This window comes from Arvicanthis niloticus, chromosome 3 (genome assembly GCF_011762505.2).
Source record: "Arvicanthis niloticus isolate mArvNil1 chromosome 3, mArvNil1.pat.X, whole genome shotgun sequence".
NCBI classification, from domain to species: domain Eukaryota; kingdom Metazoa; phylum Chordata; class Mammalia; order Rodentia; family Muridae; genus Arvicanthis; species Arvicanthis niloticus.
In genome coordinates, this window is record NC_047660.1 from 30,171,516 (window position 1) to 30,178,232 (window position 6,717).

Here is a 6,717-nt window from a genome sequence, read left to right on the forward strand (position 1 = left end):
CTATCTGGCTTACAGTTTCCTATGGATTATGCTGTATCAATTCTCTTCTTAGGGGAATTGACAGTGTACATGGGTGTACTATGGCATCTAGGCTTCTGTGGTTTCTGGAATCTGAATTGATATCCTATGTTCTTGCACTTTTAAAATTGTTTTCCATGCATCTTACCATCTTTCCACCACTTCTTATGTTTTAGGTTTACCTACTGAAGCTGGAGCTCTGTTATCAGTTCTCCACATTTTGAGTAGCTCTTGTGTTTTACAACTGTCTCTGTCTGCTCCAAAGTTTAGAAAATTTTGGTAAGGTTTGGGAGCTGTAGTTATCTGTGGTTATGGTGATAAGTATTTACAATATAGCAATGTAGCTAAAAATTTGGCTGGTTTAGTTAACTGGCAATGTTAATGGGTTCTTTTCTTACATGTGTGATTGTAAGGCTCTGGTAGTAGTTGGCTAGGATTCTAATAGTAAGAACAATTTCCCTATTGTTGTTGAGTGGGTCTTAAGTCCAATTAGTGAGTTCTGTTTTGTTTTGTTTTCAGTAAAATAATTTTATTTCCTAAAACAGTAAACATATAAATCCAGTAGGTGTCTGTCCACCTTGCACATCTACATACAGATGACTTCCATGTCCTCACCGCTTTGTGAGCTAAGGTTTAGTAAAAGCTGTTCTGGTTGACATGCGAGGTGTCTAGCTGGCTAACCTGAACATACCGGACCAGTCACAGCAGAATCTACTTCATTAGGTGAGTTACAGAAATTCAGAGCCTTGAAAAGATACTACATTTTTGCATCTAAGGCTTCCAGGTGAACAGGATGCAGCCGTATCAGCTCGTATTCCAGAGGAATCTCATCAGTTCTTCTGGTGATAGAACCATTAATCCACATCGTCAGTAGTGAGCAGGTGGATTCACATGGCTGTGGCAAAGCATTCACAGTGGCTTTGGCAGCATCAAGATCACACCTGAAGGGGCTCTCCGACACTGTGATGTTCATGCAACTGATTCCTTTCCCATCTGTTGTCTTAGTCACTGATGCTTCGAATAGTCATGGATGTTTTTAATAATGTCAACTGCAAACTCCTTGTCTTTAAATTCTTCATTGAATACAAACTAATTTTCTGTTTTTCAATCAGGAACCTTATATCTTCTAAACCAATTAACAGTAGCTTCGAAGTAACTGGTTTTCAGCCATTCAACATCAGAAATATCTTTAAATTGGCTGCTTCTGGATCTTCCACATTACTGACAATGACCTTCCAGTCTGTCTCGCCCTCATAGATCATGGCCAGTATGCCCAGGACATTCACACTGATTATCTCACCTCTGGCACACCTGGCTTCCAATTTCACAAACCTCAATTGGGTCGGAGTCAACACAACTGCCAGTGTGCTTGTCACTGTGACTGGGGTCTTCCCACATTTGAGGGATGGCACCGTAGTTCCAGATATACTCTTTATAAGGGAAAAGATTCACAACGTAGCAGAGCTTTCCCCTTTTCACATGTTGCTTAATTGGGTTTAAAAGGTCCATTGTAGCAATCTCCATTTTTGCATTTAACCAGTGTGGAACCTCAACCACCATGTGGAACACATCCTTGTCCTCATAAATTGGAACATCATGAAATAGAGAAATATACTGCCCTTTCTCATTTTTGATGAAGACGTATTAAGCTAGGGTGAAGGGCATGGCGTACTCCTTGCTGCTGAAGCTGCTCATGGTGTCCAAGATGTCGCTGCACAATTACACAACCACACAGGACCCAATTAGTGAGTTTTTAACTACCACTAAGATATGAATGCTAATACTGACATATTTGGAGACCATACCGTGTTGGTTATTGATGGGCATCGAAAAATAGGATTATTGGTTTCTTAGGAAGCTTGCTTGTCACCTTTCAGTTACACAAACTTCATTCTTAAGGAAGATGCATTCAGATCAAGTCAAATTCAGCTTTCATCCTGAATCTTTGTCTGAAGTCCATAGTATTTTCAGCAATACAGACTTACCTTCAAATTCTGAGAGGCGATCAAGGGCAGCAGCAATAGCCTGCACTGTTTTCATTTTCAGAGTCTTTTGGATGCCTGTAAAAAATAAATGAAAAGTAGAGTATTTTATTCCTGGTACTGGATCATTTTTAGACTATGGGTCCTGGTGGGATCATTGCCACTCCAGGTGGCTTAACTTCATATATATTATGCATGTATATATACATAAATACACTTGTATATGTTATATGGAATTTATCTGCTATGAGATTGTGTCTTATAGAAATAACAGGGAAGATTCTCTCATAATACCTAATGTGTATGTACCTAAACATTATTCCTGAACAAGGAAAATAACAATGGACACAAGGTTTTGAAGGCCAATTTTCAAGAGGAAAAGCTCATAGTGATGCATTGATATACAGAATAGTAAAGTCAGAATCTCAGAGTCGTTTTGATTTGCATTTGCCTTATGACAAAGGATATTGAACATTTCTTTAAGGACTTCTTCACCATTTGTAATATCTGTGTTGAGAATTTTCTGTTAGCTCTCTACCTCATTTTGAATGGCTAAAACAAGATCATTCTGGTAAGGATGTGGAAAAATGGGAACACTCCTTCATTGATGTGGAATTGTAAACTTTTACAACAACTCTGTAAATCTATTTAGCAGTTCCTAAGAAAATTGGAAATAGTTCTAATGACCCAGCAATACCACTCCTGGGCATATACCCAAAAGATAACCCATCCTACCACAGGATATGTTCTCCACTGTGTCCATAGCAGCTTTATTTGTTTTTTTTTGGGGGGGGTGGGGGGTTGTTTTGTTTTGTTTTTTCGAGACAGGGTTTCTCTGTGTAGCCCTGGCTGTCCTGGAACTCACTCTGTAGACCAGGCTGGCCTCGAACTCAGAAATCTGCCTGCCTCTGCCTCCCAAGTGCTGGGATTAAAGGCGTGCACCACCACCGCCAGGCCCAGCAGCTTTATTTGTAATAGTCAGAAACTTGCAACAACTCAGATGTCCAGCAACCAAAGAATGGATACATAAAATGTGGTTCATTTACACAGTGGAATACTATTCAGGTATTTTAAAAAGGACATCAAGAATTTTGCACGGAAATGGATGGAACTAGAAAATATCATCCTGAATGAGGTAACCCAGACCCAAAAGGACACACATGGTATATACTCAGTGATAAGTGGGATATAAAGTACAGAATACACAGGATACAACTCACAAACTGTATGAACTTTAACAAGAAGGGAGGACCAAAGGAAGATGGGTGAAACTCACTTAGAAGGAGGAGCAAAATAATCACAGGAGAAAGAGGGAAGGACATGGGTGAGGGTGAGGGTTAGGGTGAGGGTGAGGGTGAGGGTGAGGGTGAGGGGCATGGGAAACAGGATCAGGTGTGGGAAGAGACAACGGAGAGGCCTAAAGGGCCAGGAGAATGAATAGAAATCTACAGCTGCAGATTGTACAATCACAAATGCTGGGGTGGTAGCGTGGAGGGAATCTCTATGAAGTTACAGAGATCTGGGACAAACAAGGTTTCCAGGGGTCAATGCTGGAGACTTTAGCCAAGATGCATAACAATGGGGTCACACAATCTCAAAAGGTCACCTCCTGTAGCCAGGATGGACCCCCAGTGTAGGGATAAAGACAAGAATCCCCTACCAAACTTTCAACCCAAAATTTGTCTAGTCTACAAAAAATTGTAATGACAAAGATGGAGCAGGGAATAAAAGAAAGATCAACCAATAACCAGCCCAACTTGAGACTCATCCCATGGGCAAGCACCAATTCTTGACTTTATCAGTGATACTTTGTTATGCTTGCAGAGAGGAGTCTAGCATGGCAATCTTCTGAAAGGCTCTAACCAGCAGCTGACTGAACAGGTACAAATACCCACAGCAAAAAGGTTGGGACAGTGATGGAACAGTTAGGGAAAGAATTGGAGAAACTGAAGGGGATAGAAGCCTCACAGGAAGACAAATAAAGTCCACTAACCTGGACCCCTGGAGCACTCAAAGATTGTGCCACCAACCAAAGAGCATACAAGGATTGGACCAAGGATCCCAGCACATATGGAGCAGAGATCTGTCTTGTCTGGCCTTAGTGGAAAAAAATGAGCCTAATCCTGTAGAGACTTGACGTGTCAGAGTGGAGGGATACCAGGGGTCCTCCACCCTCTCAGAGGCAAAGGGCAGATGGGATGTGCTGAGGGACACTATGAGAAGATGAGGACTGAGAGATGCAGTAGCCTCTGGGATTTAAATAAATAAATTAATTAATTAATTAAAAAATACAAAGGTAACCAATTGGTGCTGAGAATAGAAGTCTCCTTCTATGTACAAGCATCCTAATAGGTTATCTTATACCAAGTAATTAGCCCTGCAATCGTGTAACTGCAACTCTCAATGGAATTAATCAGTTGCATCTCTATAGTTATGTATAAAACACATACATACATCAATTAGGAAGGAGGAGACTAGATATGGGAGGAAGAAAGAGACAAGGCTCATGGGAAATGTCAGAGTGAGGAAAGGTAATGAGGTACCTATATTAGTTTAAAAAAATAGAAATCTAAAAAAGATTTAGATTTTATATCACTTGAAAATAATTATTTTTATTTCTCACATATTGAAGACTGATCTTTTTTCATTCATCTTATACTTTACAATATATTAAATGATCAGAACCATATTATAATTTTGCCTAACAAAGCATAAGCACTTTAAAAATCAGTATCTTATAAGATAACACTTATAATCTTATAATACTTATAAGTATTAGGATACTTACATCTGTATCCTAATAGCTAAATGCCTAGACAAAAATTAATTCACGTTTTAAAATGATAAAATAGTAATTAATGCCTGTCTTAAAATAGGTAAAGATAGAAGTCATCAAGATATGTCACTTTTACTAAAAATTTATCTTAAGTATTTATCTTTTACAATAGTAAATTCAAAATAGGAGATTGTCTTTTCATCAAATAATATATTTTGCTATAACTTTTAGTTAGTGTGTATGAAAATGAATAATGGCTCCAGGAAATGGTATGTTCTTTGAAACCACGTAGAATCTAATTGTATTTTTTTTCTATTTTTTTACTCATATTTTATTTTGGAATTTAGTTTAAATCCTAATATTGACTATTCATTTCTCACTTAAGTAGTTTCTTGTGTATAGAAAAGCTTCCTTTTTTTAAAAAAATTTTCTCAATCTAGTCAAGCTGATACCCCAAATTTATGATCATAGTCACAGAGTTTTTCAAGATTTTGATATTTTTGGTATAATATCCACATTTATATTCTTTTAGATGTTTAAAGTAAATTGTTGTTTGGCTTTGATCTATACATATTTTGAACTCATATAAAGTTATATTTAATTACATTCAATTTTAACTTATGTTGAAAATCATGAAATTTATTTAACAAATGCAGAATTACTTTCTCCTTTCATTTTTTTTTCAGTGCTGGAAGTATATCTTCAATCTTCTAGATGCAACTGGAGTGCTCTAACCATGAATGAACTATGACTCCTGGACAAGCACTTCATTTTCAGATGCACCTCCTCATCAACCTTAACTTTCAGTCAAATAAAATTTGTGAAAATATATTTGGAGAAGTATAAAAAAGGGAACAAAGTTTTTTAATTTGGAATCATATATAAAATCTTTATGCCTAAGTATATATTAATCATTTGATTCACATTTGTATGAGAATCATTAAAGCAAATTTATAAAATTGTCAGATAGGTTAATAACTCAAAATTCATAATTATGCTTATCTATCTAATATCATCTAAATATCTATCATATGGATGTATATATATACTGAGATATAGGGGTTATAAAAAGTTAATTTTAGTGCATTTGATTATTTAAGCTATTGTCATTTTAGGAAATAAATCCATCAACTTTTGCACTTTCACGTCTCCAATTTTTAAATTAAGAATACTATCTTACAGCATGAAAGAAAAACTATTATGTCCTTAATTTCTCATTAATTTTTAGTTTAAAATGGAAATTATTACAATTATTCACAAGATAAGCTACTGAATTTCTTTCACTAGTTGATGATTCTAAATTTTAAATATAAATATATCAATAACAGTGGTCCTATCTAATTACTGTTTTCTCTATATAATTTCAAATCCAATCAAATAGTGTTCTGTAAAATATAAAATGTTTGAAATGATATTTTTTCACAAAACTATAAATATTTTAATATTGTAAATATATATTTTTTTATTAAAAAATAAATGCTGTGTTCTATCACTAAGAGTAATCAAATTACAGACCACATTTTCTATTTTTTTTGCAGCAGCAATATCATATTTTATTCTGTTTTTCTGCAATATGGATTGACATGTTTTTTCTAAGTGATTGTTTCAGTGACATATCCATAAAAGTAGTCACTATATTCTTTCCTTTAAACATCACATTATACAGTACACAAAAAGATATAAAGAAATCAAGGCAACAATCTATTTATTCCTGATATTATTCATTCTACAGATCCAATATATACTTATTGTCTATCTCCATATTCTTACTCTACAGGGCTGCAGTCAAATAAGTTGAATAATATAAGAACAGTTCTTCATACAATGTTTTATTGTTACAAAATGTATAGTTATCTTTTGGGAAAATAAAGGAAATGTCAACTTATACATGTACATATACAGGTACATGTATAAGTACACATATATGTACATGGTATACAT

General features: G+C 35.5%; 1 pseudogene; it reads right to left on the bottom strand.

Moving 5' to 3' along the window:
* Nucleotides 1-848: 848 nt before the first annotated feature.
* LOC117706113 (inorganic pyrophosphatase pseudogene) lies at nucleotides 849-1,713 on the bottom strand (annotated as a pseudogene).
* Nucleotides 1,714-6,717: the final 5,004 nt, after the last annotated feature.